We start from the raw sequence: 17,997 nt of genomic DNA on the forward strand, positions 1-17,997 counted from the left end.
GACCACCACATTATGGGTGTCAGGTCCGAGCATTCCTAGATGAACAGTTTCCTGGAAAGTGGATTGGTCATCATGGGCCAGTTGAATGGCCCCCAAGTTCTCCCGATCTGACCCCCTTAGACTTTTATCTTTGGGGTCATCTGAAGGCAATTGTCTATGCTGTGAAGATACGAGATGTGCAGCACCTGAAACTACGGATACTGGAAGCCTGTGCTAGCATTTCTCCTGCGGTGTATGTAGTAGTATATAGTAGTATATAGGGAAGAGGGTTGCATTGACAATCCAACACAATGGGCAGCACATTGAACACATTTTATAAGTGGTCAGAAACTTGTAAATAACTCATGAAAGAATAAAGTTACGTTAAAACCAAGCACATCATTGTTTTTCTTGTGAAATTCCCAATAAGTTTGTGTCACATGACCCTCTTCCTATTGAAAAAACTGGCCACCATGGTCACCACCCATGTTGAAAAGTTCCCCCCTCACAAATACTAATGTGCCACAGACAGGAAGTTAATATCACCAACCATTCCTATTTTATTAAGGTGTATCCATATCCTGTATTTTGGAAACTACACCCCTCAAGGAACGTAACAAAGGGCACAGTGAGCCTTAACACCCCACGGGGGTTTGACGACTTTTCGTGAAAGTTGGATGTGTAAATATTTTTTTTTTTCACTAATGCTGGTTTTCCCCCAAATTTAACATTTTTATAAGGGGTAATAGGAGAAAATGCCCCCCCCCCCAAATTTGTAACCCCATCTCTTCTGAGTACGGAAATACCCCATTTGTGGACGTCAAGTGCACTGCGGGTGCACTACAATGCTCAAGAGGAGTCACATCTGCATATTTTACTGCAATGGGGGGGGGGGCATGTCGCATTTAGGAAGCCCCTATGGTGCCAGAACAGCAGAAAAAAAACCACATGGCATACTATTTTGGAAACTACACCCCTCAACAAAATGTAAGAAGGGGTACAGTGAGCCTTAACACCCCACAGCTGTTCATTAAAGTGGGATGTGAAAAGGAAAAATTTGATTTTTTACATTAAAATGCTGGTTACCCCAAATTTTTCATTTTCACAAGTGGTAACAGGAGAAAATGTCACCATAAATTTGTAAATACATTTCTTTGGAGTAAGGACATACCTCATATCTGGAAGTTAGCAGCTCTGCAGGTGCACACCGGTTTTGGAACAGCAGGAGTGCAGTCAGGGGCCTTAAGCTTTTACATAGCTGCCTATGGAGCCAGAATAGCAGGACCCCCCCCCCCCCCCCAAGGAGCGAGCATTACATGGGGTAAATTACGAATATGGGGTACAGTGGGATGTAAAATCATAAAACAGGTTATGTTCCCAGAATGATGACCCAGAGCATAGCCAAACCTAAAAAATATGCCCACCCCAAACCCTATGCTCTGAATCATCATTCTGGGAATGTGATGTGTGTGGCCGTCCCTAACCTGTTGCCTCAAATGTGCACCCGCTCAGGTGGAGAGAGAGCACTGTGCATTTGAGGCAACATAAAGTCCCCCGATGATAGTGACCCAGTGACTCATGACCCATTTTTGGAAAAAATACCCCCAGAGGTCTTATCAGGTTTTTTTTATAAAAGAGTTTTTTGTGCAATTTAGTGGTTTTATGGGGTTAACATTTGGAATGTACTCTTGACTTGGTACATTGGAGTCAAATTATGGAAAATTTAAATGAAAAGGGAAAATTTAGTACCGCATGGAAGTGTGATTCTCCCTGAAGCAGTTTTTAATGCAGAGGCCCGGATGATCGGGCAAGCATCACATTGAGTGGTGGTGTCCTCCCGAATCCCCCTCTTGTAACACACACTGCAATTTTTTCTGGGATCGTCCCTTCTTTCCAGTGTGGGGGACCTCACCTGAAAAGTGTTGGCCTGGCACCTATATTTCCAGTTCCTTGCGAAGTCCGGCCTGCTCTTTCCCGGTTGCCAAAGATCAGAGCCCTTAGGACTTCTTCTTGAAACTGGAGGAATGTCCCTGTGTTGCCAGCGTACTGGGACAGTACAAAAGAGTTGTACATGGCAACATGTACCAAGTAGATCGCAATTTTTTTTGTACCATACCCGAGTTTTCCGCATGGCGTTATATGGCTTGAGGACTTGATCAGAGATATCAACTTCCCCCATATAGCGATTGTAGTCCAGAATACAATCGGGCTTGAGGACCGGTGTTGTGGTACCTCGCACAGGGAAAGGTGAGCTGCCGTTACCATGAATTGTGGACAGCATAAGGACATCCCTCTTATCTTTATACCTGGGTAAGGGCACGGGACTCACCCTTGGGCATAGGTGTCTGGATCAAATTTAGAGGGAGGCCTCTCTGGTTCTTCCGCACGGTCCCACAAGCAGATGTGGATCTGGCGGCGAGGAATGTGAAGAGAGGGATGCTGGTATAAAAGTTGTCCACATACACGTGGTAACCCTTATCCTGCAATGTGTGCACAAGGTCCCAAACGAGTTTCCCGCGAACACCCAGAGTGGGGGAACATTCTGGGGGTTCAATACGGGAATCTCGTCCCTCATATACTCTAAACTTGCAAGTGTAGACTTATCTACCGAGCGCTCCCGAGGGGTACGTAGGCCTCCCAAAATTTGGCCCCAAAGTGATCTATGATCGGCCTCACTTTGTAAAGCTGGTCATAGGCGGGATCACCTCGGGGGGGGGGGGGGGGGGGACATGCCACATTATCAGAGTAATGCAGGCATTTCCAAATGGCCTTGAACCGCCTCCGTGCCATGGCCATACTGTAAAGCGGAGAAGTATGTAGTGTGTGGAATTTTTTTTTTTACTTTTATTTTTTTTAACCTCCTACCTGTCCCTTTACTAGCAATCTCACCCTGCCCTACACTGGTTCTCTTCAGCCCTGAGGGGCACAGATCTTGAAACTGAGGGGGCATCCCTGGCTCCTTCTCACAGCTCTGCCAGCTGACTGACTGAACTCCTCCTCTGCCGGCTGCTATTGGTTGGACGATCATCCGACCAATAGCAGCACTCCTGGGGGGGGGGGGGACGAAATAGTCACCTCCCCATAGATACAGGAGGTGATTGGGGGTGTTTTCTACACCCCCGATCACCATGTGTCATCGGGTCACGTGGGACCCGTATGACCGGAATTGCCAAAGATTGCTGGTGTGAATTCACTTGCGATCTGTGGCGATCGCCGACATGAGGGGGAGGGGGGGGGTCTCAGGATCCCCCTGGGCATTTGCACAGGATGCCTGCTGAATAATTTCAGCAGGCATCCCGGTCCGGTCCCTGCCCAGCGCGCGGCGGGGACCGGAATTCCCACGGGTGTACAGGTACAGGTTTTTTTTTTTAAATTTACATTCCACCCATACTTTATTATATAGACATGCATGGGTGTAGTGAGTATCCCAGCTTCCAAAATCTCAAAAATATCCTTATAACGACCCATTAGAGAGAAAAAATAGGACTACATTTTCCCTCCTTCTCATAATATTCTGCAATTTTAGTGCTAAAAAGTACCTAAAAATAAAAAAATGGAAGTGCCCAATAGTGATGGGCGGCATAGGCCATATTCGAATTCGCGATATTTCACGAATATATGGACGAATATTCGTCATATATTCGCGAAATTCGCTTATTCGTCATATTTGTTTTCTTTGCGCATATGCGAAAATTTATGCGCATATGCGCATATTCGGGAATATTGAGTCCTCCCTTCTTTAATGGTATAGGGGACTGTAACTAGTGCATTAACTCTGTAATTTTTTGCCCATTGTGGCCTATGGAGATCTCACGGCATGTAAAACAGTAAGATAAGCAGGACTGTCTCGGCAGCACAGTGGATGGGAGACCACCACTGGTTTGAGTCCCGGGGTGGGACAGAGTGTTACAGTGTTGTGGTTAACCCCTTAAGGATGCAGCCCTTTTTTACCTTAAAGGAGAACTCCGGAATATAAAAATTGTCGCCCATAGTGCCGGCAGTAAAAAAATTAAGATGTACATACCTTCCTCCGCTCCCCAGGGGCCTTCGGTATCCGGCTCTGGCCTCCGCCGTGATCCTCTTCCTGGTTGCCGGTGGTCGGAGAGTCTTACTGCGCTCAGCCAATCACCGGCCGCAGTGAAGTCCCGACTCGGCCGGCTATAGGCTGAGCGGCAGTGTGACGTTTTCGGCCCCGGCCGCAGGTGCCAATGTAGTGAAGAATTTTGTGTCCTGAAGCGTTCTCACACTGCCGCTCAGCCTATCGCCGGCCGAGTCGGGACTTCACTGCGGCTGGTGATTGGCTGAGTGCAGTATGATTCATCTGACCACCGGCAACCAGGAAGTGGATCGCGGCGGAGACCGGAGCCGGTTACCGGAAACCCCGGGGGCATCATAAAATGGACATATTTTTACTTTTTGAAAAAATTAGAGGGCTTCAAAGTAGAGCAGCAATTTTCAAAAATGTCATTAAAATTGCAAAATCTGAAGGGACAGATGATACAGAACTACAACTCCCAGCATGCCTGGGCAGTCTAGGAATGCTGAGAGTTGTAGTTTGGCAACATTTGAAGGGCTACCGTTTGGGCACCACTGTAACAGTGGTCTCCAAACTGTGACCCTCCAGATGTTGCAAAACTACAACTCCCAGCATGCCAAGACAGCCTTTGGCTGTCTGGGCATGCTGGGAGTTGCAGTTCTGCCTTCCTAGTGGTTGCCACAGTAAAGATCACTTTACTTTCCCCTGACCCCTGACTACCATTCCAAACGAATTCTCTTTCCAAAAGCTCAATGGCGCTCCTTCTCTTCTGAGCATTATAGTTCGCCCGCAAAGCATTTTACGTCCTAGATAGATTTATTTTTCCAATTAATTGCATGAATATATGTTATCAGCTTTAAAGGAGTAGTTAACAAAAAAAAAAAAAAAGATCACGGGGGCCCGACTGTTGGGACCCCCCTATTATCTCCTGTATAGGGCCCCAGAAGCCCACAGGAAGGGGGCTTGGCAACCCCAGTAAGAAGTGGTGGCCGACACGCCCCCTGCATGTATCCAATAGAAAAACAAGTGTCGGCTTCACTGCTGGGGTCGGCCCGACCACTTCCTGCGGATTATGCTTTGGGTAGGGGATAAGTTTTTATTCACTACACTACTCCTTTTAAGTTTTTTGCTACAGAATTAATATTTTTAATTCAATATGCATTTTTTTTTCTTTAACCAGGTGGTACCCCAATGAGGTAAAAGTTTTTACCTTCCCTAGCGAATCTCTATATGGCTCTCTATATTTATTAAGAAAACAATCCATTTGGTCATCACATCGTCTGATAAGGGCCCATGCCAGACTTTATGAAATACACCAATGAAAGCACCATAAACTTGTCCTTCATGCTCTGTGATCTGGGAAAACAAGTTAATTTTGTAGATCCAGTCCTCATATAGGTGTACCTGGCACTGCTACTTCACAAATAAATGTATAGCTGTATTCCTCTGGCTGATAGACTGCTCCGGTGCTCACATAAAAGATGGAAGATAAATCCAATGCAGATAAACAAGAGAATGGAGCATTCACCCGGTCTTGGCGATTGATAAAACTTCTTTATTGCATCACGACATGCTCAGCATAGCAAACCTTGCGGGGGAGCGGACAGGAACAGGTGGGGTGGGGGAGTGGGATGGGCAACGGTCCGTATCGTGCAATCAGCGCTTCGTCAAGCCCCTCGGGACAGGAGTATACATGGGTGACTGGAGTGTAGAGGGGTGTACATGGGTGTAGAAGAGTGTACATGGGTGACAGATGGGTGTAGAGGAGTGTACATGGGTGACAGTGGGGTGTAGAGGAGTGTACATGGGTGACAGTGGGGTGTAGAGGGGTGTACATGGGTGTAGAAGAGTGTACATGGGTGACAGATGGGTGTAGAGGAGTGTACATGGGTGACAGTGGGGTGTAGAGGAGTGTACATGGGTGACAGTGGGGTGTAGAGGAGTGTAGAGGAGTGTACATGGATCAAAGATGGGTGTAGAGGGGTGTACATGGGTGACAAATGGGTGAACAGGAGTGAAAAGCTGGTACCAGAGGGGTGGACAGGAGTGACAAGGTGAATAGGAGGTGGACATGGGTGAAAAGGATGTGGTCAGAATGGTGGACAATGGAGGGTGAACATGGGTGACAGGGGGTCAGAGGGGTGGACAAGGGTGACAAGGAGGTAAAAGAGGGGTGGACAGGAGTGACAAAGGGACAGAGGGGTGAATAGGGGGGTGGACAGGGGGGATGAACATGGGTGACAGGGATGGACAGGCGGGTGGACAAGGTGGACATGAGTGACGGGGGGGGGGGGGGTTGGGTGGACAGGGGTGGAAAGGGTACAGTACCTTAAGCAAGCCAGCATGGGAATCTGGCACAGCTTGCAGTTCCAAGGCACAGGAAACCGGCGCCGGCATCTTATTGTTGTAGTAGGGCACCATTTTCGTCTAACTGCGCCGCAAGGGGGAGGGGGCACTGTGTACGCAGTGCGCATGCTGGCTTCCCTTCCCCCTTGCGGTGCCTTGAGTCGTAGGCGCGCAGGCCGGGGCGGGACATTTAAACATTTTTTTATTAAAAATTCACTGCAAAATCCCGCGGCACCCCGGTTGGGAATCACTGCATTAGAAGATGACACCTGCAGGGGGGAGCACTGGTAAAAATGCTATATACAGATATAGGTTATAAGAAGCAGAAATTAAGCTGTTCCTCATGTACCTAACCATAATAGCTTATTCTAAAAAGTTACCCAAAAGTGCAGATAGGTGTTTCCTATATGCAGTATCACAGAAGTTAAATGCTTTATGTACAGCATCTCACATAAGTGAGTCCACTCCTGTAAATATTTTCTTCTATCTTTTCATGTGACGACACTGAAGAAATGCCCCTCTGCTACAATATAAAGTAGTGAGTGCACGGCCTGTATACCAGTGTTTAATGTTGTGTCCCCTCAAAATAATTCAACACACAAACATTAAGGTCTTAAGCTTGGCAACAAACGTGAGTAATTCTCTTGTTAGTGTTGTAAGGTCTCAGGTGTGTATGGGGTTATCGCTCTCACACTTTCTAATACTAGTTTAACATGACACCTCATGGCAATGAACACTGAGGATTTAAAAAAGAGAATTGTTGCTCCTACAGAAAGATGGTCCAGGCTATAGGAATATTGCCAAGACTCTTAAACTGAGCTGCAGCACAGTAGGCAAGACCATACAGCAGATTCACAGGAAAGGTTCTACTCAGAACAGGCCTCATCATGGCAACCAAATTAGTTGAGTGTACGTGCTCAGTGCCCTATCCAGAGGTTGTCTTTGGGAAATAGACAAATGAGTGCTGCCAACATTGCAGCAGAGGTTAAAGGGGTGGAGGGTCAGCCTGTCAGTGCTCAGACCATACACCCCATACTGCATCAAATTGGTCTGCATGGCTGTCGTCCTATAAAAAAGCTTCTTCTAAAGATGATGCACAAGAAAGCACGCAAACAGTTTGCTGAAGACAAGAAGACTAAGGACATGGATTACTGGAACCATGTCCTGTGGTCTGATGAGATCAAGGTAAATTTATTTATTTTAGATGGTGTCGAGTGTGTGTGGCCACAACCAGGTGAGGAGTACAAAGACAAGTGTGTATTCCCTACAGTAAAGCATGGTGGTGGGAATGTCAAGGTCTGGGCCTACATGCGCGCTGCTGCTACTGGGGAGCTACAGTTCATTCAGGGAACCATGAAGGCCAACATGTCCTGTGATATTCCAACATAAGGACAGTATTCCAACATAAGGACAACAAACACTTCCAAGACGACCACTGCCTTGCTAAAGAAGCTGCAATTTCTGTAAATGCAGCTCAGAAGAGAACCATATTTGCCACTAGGTAAGTAAAGGGGTACTCCTCTGTGTGTTTGTGAGACACATTTCTTTGTTCCAAAAATCCAACAAAAGAACATTGAAGGCAGGCAGACGCCCAGGAGTAAAACAGGAGTTACAGTTGTTTCACGCTAAGTGTGCTTCATCAGACTCTGGAGTCTAAAGCAGCATACTTCGTGTGAAACAGCTGTAGCTCCTGTTTTACTTATGAGCCTTCAACGTCCCTGTGCTATGTTCTTTTGTTGGATTTTTGGAAAAAAGAAGTTTGTCTGACATGGGTGAGTGCCATGAACTTCATCAAATGCGGTGAAGATTTGTCTATACTATTGCAGTCGATGAGCAATAACCACACACTGTGTAGCGTGATCCTGGAGTTATAGTTTTGCATACTGGCGTAGTGCCAGCAACTCCCGATACTCTCTCTCATGTACGGTAAGTACTCATCACTGCATACAAGGAGGACCCAACAAGACTGTCCGTTTTTGCATATGATCTGACCCAGTCATCTAGATATCACAATTTGGCCCTTGTCAGAGTCACTCATATAATTGCACATTCCCATTTTTACCACTTCCAACACATCATCTTAACCCCTTAAGGACTCAGCCCATTTTGGCCTTAAGGACAATTTAATTTTTACGTTTTCATTTTTTCCTCCTCGCCTTCTAAAAATCATAACTCTTTTATATTTTCCTCCACAGACTAGTATGAGGGCTTGTTTTTTGCGCGACCAGTTTTCCTTTGTAATGACATCACTCATTATATCATAAAATGTATGGCGCAACCAAAAAACACTATTTTTGTGGGGAAATTAAAACGAAAAACGCAATTTTGCTAATTTTGGAAGGTTTCGTTTTCACGCCGTACAATTTATGGTAAAAATGACATATGTTCTTTATTCTGAGGGTCAATACGATTAAAATGATACCCATTATTACATACTTTTATATTATTGTTGTGCTTAAAAAAAATCACAAACTTTTTAACCAAATTAGGACGTTTATAATCCCTTTAATTTGATGACCTCTAACTTTTTTATTTTTCCGTATAAGCGGCGGTATGGGGGCTCATTTTTTGCGCCATGATCTGTACTTTTTTTTGATACCACATTTGCATATGAAAAACTTTTAATACATTTTTTATAATTTTTTTTAAATAAAATGTATTAAAAAAGTAGGAATTTTGGACTTTTTTTTTTTTTTCGTTCACGCCGTTAACCGTACGGGATCATTAACATTTTATTTTAATAGTTCGGACATTTACGCACGCGGCGATACCAAATATGTCTATAAAAAAAATTTTTACGCTTTTTGGGGGTAAAATAGGAAACAACGGACGTTTTACTTTTTTATTGGGGGAGGGGATTTTTCACTTTTTTTTTACTTTTACTTTTACATTTTTTTTTATTTTTTTTTACACTTGAATAGTCCCCATAGAGGACTATTCATAGCAATACCATGATTGCTAATACTGATCTGTTCTATGTATAGGACATAGAACAGATCAGTATTATCGGTCATCTTCTGCTCTGGTCTGCTCGATCACAGACCAGAGCAGGAGACGCCGGGAGCCGCACGGAGGAAGGAGAGGGGACCTCCGTGCGGCGTTATGAATGATCGGATCCCCGCAGCTGCGCTGCGGGCGATCCGATCATTCATTCAAATCGCGCACTGCCGCAGATGCCGGGATCTGTATTGATCCCGGCACCTGAGGGGTTAATGGCGGACGCCCGCGAGATCGCGGGCGTCGGCCATTGCTGGCGGGTCCCTGGCTGCGATCAGCAGCCGGGATCAGCCGTGCATGACACGGGCATCGCTCCGATGCCCGCGGTTATGCTTAGGACGTAAATGTACGTCCTGGTGCGTTAAGTACCACCGCACCAGGACGTACATTTACGTCCTGCGTCCTTAAGGGGTTAAAGGGGTGCTCCGCCCCTAGACATCTTATCCCCTATCCAAAGGATAGGAGATAAGATGTCTGATCATGGGGGTCCCGCCTCTGGGGATCTCATACTGCACCCGGCGTTCGATTCGAATGTCTAGTTCAGCGCCAGAGGCTCGTGACTTCACGTCGCGCCCCACTCGTGACGTCACGGCCTTGCCCCCTCAATGCAAGTCTATGGGAGGGGGCGTGACAGCCGTCACGCCCCCTCCCATAGGCTTGCATTGAGGGGGAAAGGCCGTGACGCCATGAGCCTCTGCCCCACATAACCAGTCATCTGGTGACGTTCGCTCCGTGCACCGGATGTCTGGATTGCCGCAGCTGAGATCTTTGGATAGGGGATAAGATGTCTAGGGGCGGAGTACCTCTTTAAAGACCTGGCTGTCTAATATATCCCACCCTTGACAGCTGCCATTGTCCCCAGATAATCAGTGTTATTGTGTTGACACTCATCACATTTCACAATAAGTCATTCCTGTGGTATGTTTATGTCATTCCTAGTCTAGACGTGCATTTTGGTTGCCATTGTTAGTGACGAGTTTATAAGATCATTTATAACCGATCATGAGGAAAACAATTACCCAAAATTATAGGATTACAAATAACACACAGATCGGGTGTCATGAACATTGTCACAAGGTCCCATCTGTAACTCAAATTCATGTCAAAGGAGAATTGTTATTTTTTCCTATTAGCGAAGAGAATCTAAAAACGTTGCATGACTAGGGTATTGTATAATAGGTTCAATTTCTATAATTCATTCCTCTAATTGTAACTAAAGAATATGCTAGATAGGAATGCAGAGTGACACATTGGCCAATAGGTACTGCACCCATTGACTGACCACAACAGAATTTGCTCCTACTTTGAACAGTTCCTAAAATGGGCAGAGGGGTCAGCAGTGGTCAGACAGAAAGGAAATTCAAAAAGAACTTCCTGGGGATCATAAAGCAGCTGATAAGTACTGGAAGGATTATGATTTTTAAATAGAAGTAATTTACAAATATCTTCAACTTTATGCCACCAGTTGATGTAAAAAATTTTTTTCCCAGTGGAGTACCAATAACTGGTACCATAAAGTTAAACAGATTTTTAAATTACATCTAGCCTTCCAGTACTTATCAGTTGCTGTATGCTACAGGGAAAGTTGTGTAGTTATTTTCTGTCTGACCACAGTGCTCTCTGCTGACACCTCTGTCCATGTCAGGAACTGTCCAGAGTAGTGGCAAATTCGCATAGCAAACCTCTCCTGCTCTGTACAGTTCCTGACATGGACAGAGGTGTCAGCAGAGAGCACTGTGGTCAGACAGAAAATAACTACACAACTTCCTGTGGAGCATACAGCAGCTGATAAGTACTGGAAGGATTACGATATTTAAATAGAAGAAATTTACAAATATGTATAACTTTCTGGCACCAGTTGATTTGAAAACATTTTTCTTTCACCGGAATACCATTTTAAGGCTACATTTTTTGTCTATATAATTATGAAACAAATGATCAATTTGATTAAAGGGGTATTCCAGGCAAAAACTTTTTTATATATATCAACCGGCTCCAGAAAGTTAAACAGATTTGTAAATTACTTCTATTAAAAAATCTTAATCCTTCCAATAGTTATTAGCTTCTGAAGTTTTCTGTCTAACTGCTCAATGATGATGTCACGTCCCGGGAGCTGTGCATGATGGGAGAATATCCCCATAGGAACTGCACAGCTCCCGGGACGTGAGTCATCAGAGAGCAGTTAGACAGAAAACAACAACTCAACTTCAGAAGCTAATAACTATTGGAAGGATTAAGATTTTTTAATAGAAGTAATTTACAAATCTGTTTAACTTTCCGGAGCCAGTTGATATAAAAAATAAAAGTTTTTGCCTGGAATACCCCTTTAACTCAAATCAAGGATCAGAAACCCTTGGTGTTGTTTGCCGGGAAGCTGCTGTCGATCATAGGTTTAAAATGAAAGGCCGTCCAAGCCAAATACATAGACAGTCAGGGTCTACCACAGCTCTCTTGTTTACAGTGGGGCCGGGTCAATATTTTTTAATAAGAAAACAAAAAGGGATTTTTGTGGTAAGATAACCTCTTTAATGGCATCCATGCGTATAATATACAGTGATCCCTCAACTTACAATGGCCTCAACATACAATAGTTTCAACATACAATGTTCTTTTCTGGACCATCGTAAGTTTAAACCAGACTCAACATACAATGCTACCTACAGTCCAGATCTGTGATACCTGTCAATGGCTGGAAGAACCGACCAATCAAAATGGGAATTCGCTGGTAAAACCCCTGTATTACTGAAGCGTATGCACTGACTGGTGTCTCGTAGCGCCCCCTACAGTACAGGGAGGTATTACATGTTCTGTACACTTTACCTGTACCAGGGTTAGCTTCTCCTTTGGACATCAGGTGAGGGCGATTCCATTACTTTTTTAGGACACTGTGTGTACTGTACAGGACCCTGAAGAAGCTCCTGTCCTCTACATAGACCAGTGCTTCCCAGGCAGGGTGGCCCCAGCTGTTGCAAAACTACAACTCCCAGCATGCCCGGACAGCCTTTGGCTGTCCGGGCATGCTGGGAGTGGTAGTTTTGCAACAGCTGGAGGCTTGGGAGTTGTAGTTTTGCAACAGCTGGAGGCTCCCTGCTTGGGAAACACTGACATAGACAGTGATTTACAGCTCCCAGAAGGTCTTTCTTCCTTTTACATGTAAGGATTTGCTCTATCTATATTAGTTACTGTATCTACTTATTTTTCTCACTTTTTCCTATTTTCGGATGACATTTTGGTGCCTTTAGAACCAATTACCAGGTTTCCATAGAGTTTTGGTCTCAACCTACAATGGTTTCAACCTACAATGGTCGTCCCAGAACAAATTAATATTGTAACTCGAGGGACCACTGTACTGTATAGTCCCTATATTAAACAGAACAAAAAATGCTCTTTAACAAAGGTATCGATTATGTATATACTGTACCTGTAGTCACTACGCAGTTAAATACAGCACCAAGAAAGTTGAAAGGAAGGGTTAACAAATGTTAATCATGGGAGTTATCATAAACCAGCATGAAAGCTGTAAACCTAAAACACTAAACATTAAGAATAAAGTATGTAATTAGCTACAGAAATTATGTCATAACAATAATGACACTGGATTTAAAAAAGCCAATAAAACCATCAAAGAGACTGATTCCTCCATCGTACTTAGCAAAAAATTTTTTTTTTTTTTTTTTTTTAGGACACAAAAAATTTAATTTTAATTAAAACAGATATTTTCACTGGACTCAAAAACATGGCCAGCTGGGTTTTTGAAATAGCACTTTTTTCCTGAACTAGGTGACTCCGTACGGCGATAGAAAGCAGTGGGGTCCGATGCTCCTGTTTACTTTGGGCAAAAAAAAAAAATCAATCAGAGCGCTTATTTAACCCCTTAAGGACCAAGCCCATTTTCACCTTAAAGGGGTACTCCGGTGAAAACCTTTTTTCTTTTAAATCAACTGGTGGCAGAAAGTTAAACAGATTTGTAAATTACTTCTATTAAAAAAATCTTAATCCTTCCAGTACTTATTAGCTGCTGAATGCTACAGAGGAAATTCCTAGCAAATTTTAGCAACCGTGCATAGCAGATGTATGCTAAGGGCAGCATGGTGGCTCAGTGGTTAGCACTGCTGCCTTGCAGTCCTGGGGACTTGGGTTCAAATCCCACTAAGGACAACAATAAATAAAGTGTTATTATTATTATAATAACGTCAGCAGAGAGCACTGAGCTCGTGATGTCATCAGAGAGCATTCCAAAAAGAAAAGAATTTCCTCTGTAGTATTCAGCAGCTAATAAGTACAGGAAGGATTGAGATTTTTTAATAGAAGTTATTGACAAATATGTTTAACTTTCTGCCACCAGTTAAAGGTTTTCACCAGAGTACCCCTTTAAGGACCAGGCCAATTTTCATTTTTGCAGTTTCGTTTGTTCCTCCTCTCCTTCTAAAAATCATACCGCTTTCAATTTTGCACCTACAAACCCATGTAAGGACTTGTTTTTTGCTCCATCAATTGTACTTTGTTATGACATCATTGAATAACAAAATCTAACGCAAACCCCCCCCCAAAAAAATATTTATGGGGTGAAATTGAAAAAAAAATGCCATTTTTAATTTTTGGGGGGGCTTCCGTTTCTACACAGTGCTATTTTTGGTAAAAATGACACCGTATCTTTATTCTATAGGTCCATACGGTTACAAGGATACCCAATTTATGTAGGTTTTATTTTATTACTTTAAAAAATCCTAACTACATGCACCAAAATTTGTATCTTTAAAATTGGCATCTTTTTATTTTTCCGCATGCAGGGCTATATGAAGGCTAATTTTTTTTTGCGCCGTGGTCTATAGTTTTTATCGGTACCATTTTTGTTTTGATGGAACTTTTTGATCCCTTTTAATTAGGGATCGACCGATATCGTTTTTTTAGGGCCGATACCGATAATCGGTGCACGTTAGGGCCAATAGCCGATAACTTCTACAGATATTCCGGTATAAGTTATCAGCTATTTAACCTCCTGCGACACCGCTGCAGATCATTGATTTAAAGCGGGCGCTTTAAATCAATGATCTGCAGTGGCTTTTGCGGGGCCATAGACCGCCGCCGCCACCACCCGTTTCTCTCCACCTACCTGCCAGGGTGCTCTGGGCCATCCATCCATCGTTCCTGTAGTGTCCGGGGGCGTTCCGGGTGGAGGGTGGTCCGGTCCGGGCTGTCCTTCTTCTCCGGCGGTCATCTTCTCCACTCCGGGCAGGCTCCGGCCTAGTACGCTGCATAGACGTCGCTGCGCAGTGACGCCCGTGCGCAGCGATGCACCTGACGTCACGGCGTAGCGGCGTCTATGCAGCGTACTAGGCCAGAGCCTGCCCGGAGTGGAGAAGATGACCGCCGGAGAAGAAGGACAGCCTCCACCCTCCACCCGGAACGCCCCCGGACACTACATGAAGGAAGGATGGCCTGGACCACCCCCATTACGGGTAAGTTTAATTTTTTTATTGACCCGGAGGGTGGGGGAGGGGCCCGACCGGTATAGCGGTATGGGAAAAAATCCATACCGGTATACCGCCTAGCATCACGGTGGGGGGTGCGACGCGGTGCGGTGGGTCGGGGGTGCGGTGCGGCGGGTCGAGGGGGTGGCGGTCGCGGTGCGGTGGGGGCGGTCCGGGGGGCGGGCATTATCGGCTTATCGGCAAGATAATTGCCGATACCGTAATGCCCAAAATCGTGATTATCGGCCGATAATATCGGCCATACCGATAATCGGTCGATCCCTACTTTTAATTAACATTTTTATGGTATATGAAGTGACCAAAAATGCTAAATTTTGGACTTTGGTATATATTTTTTTTTACGTGTACGCCATCGACCGTGCGGTTTTGCTAACCTTATATTTTAATAGTTTGGACATTTAGGCAGGACCATATATGATTATTTTTATCTTTTATTACATTATTTTATTTTAAACAAAATGGGAAAAGGGGGGTGATTTCAACTTTTAACAGGGAAGGGGTTAATTCACTTTTATTAACTTTTTTTTTACACTTTTTTTTTTTAAGCCCCCAAAGGGGACTACCGTATATACTCGAGTATAAGCCAAGTTTTTCAGCACGATTTTTCGTGCTGAAAACACCCCCCTCGGCTTATACTCGAGTGAACTCTCCACCCGCAGTGGTCTTCAACCTGCGGACCTCCAGAGGTTTCAAAACTACAACTCCCAGCAAGCCCGGGCAGCCATCGGCTGTCCGGGATTGCTGGGAGTTGTAGTTTTGAAACCTCCGGAGGTCCGCAGGTTGAAGACCACTGCGGCCTTCGACATCATCCAGCCCCCTCTCACCCCCCTTTAGTTCTGTACAGTACTCACCTCCGCTCGGCGCTGGTCCGGTGCTGCAGGGCTGTCCGGTGAGGAGGTGGTCCGGTGGGATAGTGGTTCCGGGCTGCTATCTTCACCGGGGAGGCCTCTTCTAAGCGCTTCGGGCCTGGCCTCAGAATAGTCACGTTGCCTTGACATTGACGCAGAGGTGCGTTCATTGCCAACGTACTTCTGCGTCGTTGTCAAGGCAACGCCTCCATTCCGGGCCGGAAGCGCGGAGAAGAGGCGCCCCCGGTGAAGATAGCAGCCCGGAACCACTATCCCACCGGACCACCTCCTCACCGGACAGTCCTGCAGGACCGGACCAGAGCCGAGCGGAGGTGAGTACTCAGAACTAAAGGGGGTGAGAGGGGGCTGGATGATGTTGAAGGCCGCAGTGGTCTTCAACCTGCGGACCTCCGGAGGTTTCAAAACTACAACTCCCAGCAAGCCCGGGCAGCCATCGGCTGTCCGGGCTTGCTGGGAGTTGTAGTTTTGAAACCTCTGGAGGTCCGCAGGTTGAAGACCACTGAGGGCGGATGATGAGAAGAGGATGATCAAGGGGGGGTGTGGGATGATGACAAGAGGATGATGAAGAGGGGGGGTGGGATGATGAAGGGGGTGGGGATGATGAAGGGGGTGGGGATGATGACAAGGGGATGATGAAGGGGTGTGTGTGGGATGATTACAAGGGGATGATGAAGGGGGGTGGGGATGATGACAAGGGGATGATGAAGGGGGGATGTGTGGGATGATGACAAGGGGATGATGAAGGGGGGATGTGTGGGATGATGACAAGGGGATGATGACAGTTGATGATGAGGGTCTGGATGATGACAGGTGGTGATGATGATGAAGATGTTAATGACGGGTCTGGATGATGACAGGGGGGATGATGTATTTCCCACACTAGGCTTATACTCGAGTCAATAACTTTTCCTGGGATTTTGGGTTGAAATTAGGGGTCTCGGCTTATACTCGGGTCGGCTTATACTCGAGTATATACGGTATACCATGCGATTTTCTGATTGCATACACTGATCACTGCTCTGCCATAGCATAGCATTGATCAGTGTTACCGGCGCTCTGCTTCTCTAGCTTGGAACGGATGACGGAGAGGCAGGTGAGGACCCTCTTGTCGTCCGGTAAGCTGATCGGGACATTGCGATTATGTCATGATAGTCCCGATCAGCTCCGCTGGGGGTTGAGAAACACTGTTTTAAAGTATTTGTCATAATTCACTTATGATAAGGTGATCACTACTAGAACCTTCAGTGATCATCTGTAATCTGTATGGAAACCTTACAGTACATTCTCAGTCTCCTGTTGCGGACCTTGCTGTTCCAGCCCTGTTCCTCCACATTTGGCTAACGTGTGCACCGGATTGTTCTTGTACTGTGAGATAACATCACCACACTGAGTTTCCAACGGCCATGGCAACTAGATTCAAACAAATTCTGGCAACCCGTTCAAACAAGAAAGGGTCTGCAGATCCTACTGACACTGCCTCTTCTTCCGTCAGTAGGTGCTAGATCCACTATTTCATGTTACTGCTGCCTCGTGTCAATGGTCAGACCTCTGGATTGGACTTCTGCCTGTGCATCCGCTTCAACCTCTTTCTAATGTCTCACCGACCACCTGATTCAGACTCATGGTAGCCATCTAACTTCTCTCCTGTGTCCCCATCTGTGTTATCTAGTGACTTCTCTGAGGACCACTACCTAGGGATCCAACCTTTTAAGTCCAAAGTTCATTTTGGCGTCTCTGGTGAAGAACGGGGGGATGCACACACTCCAAATAAAGTTAGATAAAAATGAAATAGAGTTTAAATAAAGCTTAGAGATTAGCTATCAAAGTACCAAAGTGGACATTGATCCATGGTCTATTTTTGTAGGCCTTGTCCTCCATAAAGGAAGAAAAGGAGAAAGCTTTTTAACCCTGTAGGTGTACTTAAATGGGGTTTCCCCATCTCATTAAAGGGGTACTCCCGCCGCTGGGGACCCCTGCGATCTCAGCTGTGGCACCCTAGACATCCGGTGCATGGAGCGATCTTCGCTCAGTGCTGGATGACTGACGATGTGGGGCGGAGGCTCGTGACGTCACGGCCACACCCTCTCAATACAAGGGATAAGGGATAAGATGTCTAGGGGTAAAGTACCCCTTTAATTTAACCCCTATCTACAGTATAGAAGGCAACAAGCAGATTAGGGGAGGTCTGACTGTTGGGAACCTTGTTGATCCCAAGAGCAGGGACATAATTGTCCCCTGAAAGATTGGTACGGGGCGTTCCTGCTTGGCCACCACTCCA

General features: G+C 45.5%; 1 long non-coding RNA gene across 1 annotated transcript in view; it reads right to left on the reverse strand.

The window, feature by feature from the left end:
* The window catches only part of LOC130296948 (uncharacterized), a 68,310-nt gene that overhangs the window by 14,589 nt on the left and 35,724 nt on the right, over nt 1-17,997 (reverse strand). The gene's annotated exons all lie outside the window — the stretch shown is intronic.

This window comes from Hyla sarda, chromosome 12 (assembly GCF_029499605.1).
Source record: "Hyla sarda isolate aHylSar1 chromosome 12, aHylSar1.hap1, whole genome shotgun sequence".
Classification (NCBI taxonomy): domain Eukaryota; kingdom Metazoa; phylum Chordata; class Amphibia; order Anura; family Hylidae; genus Hyla; species Hyla sarda.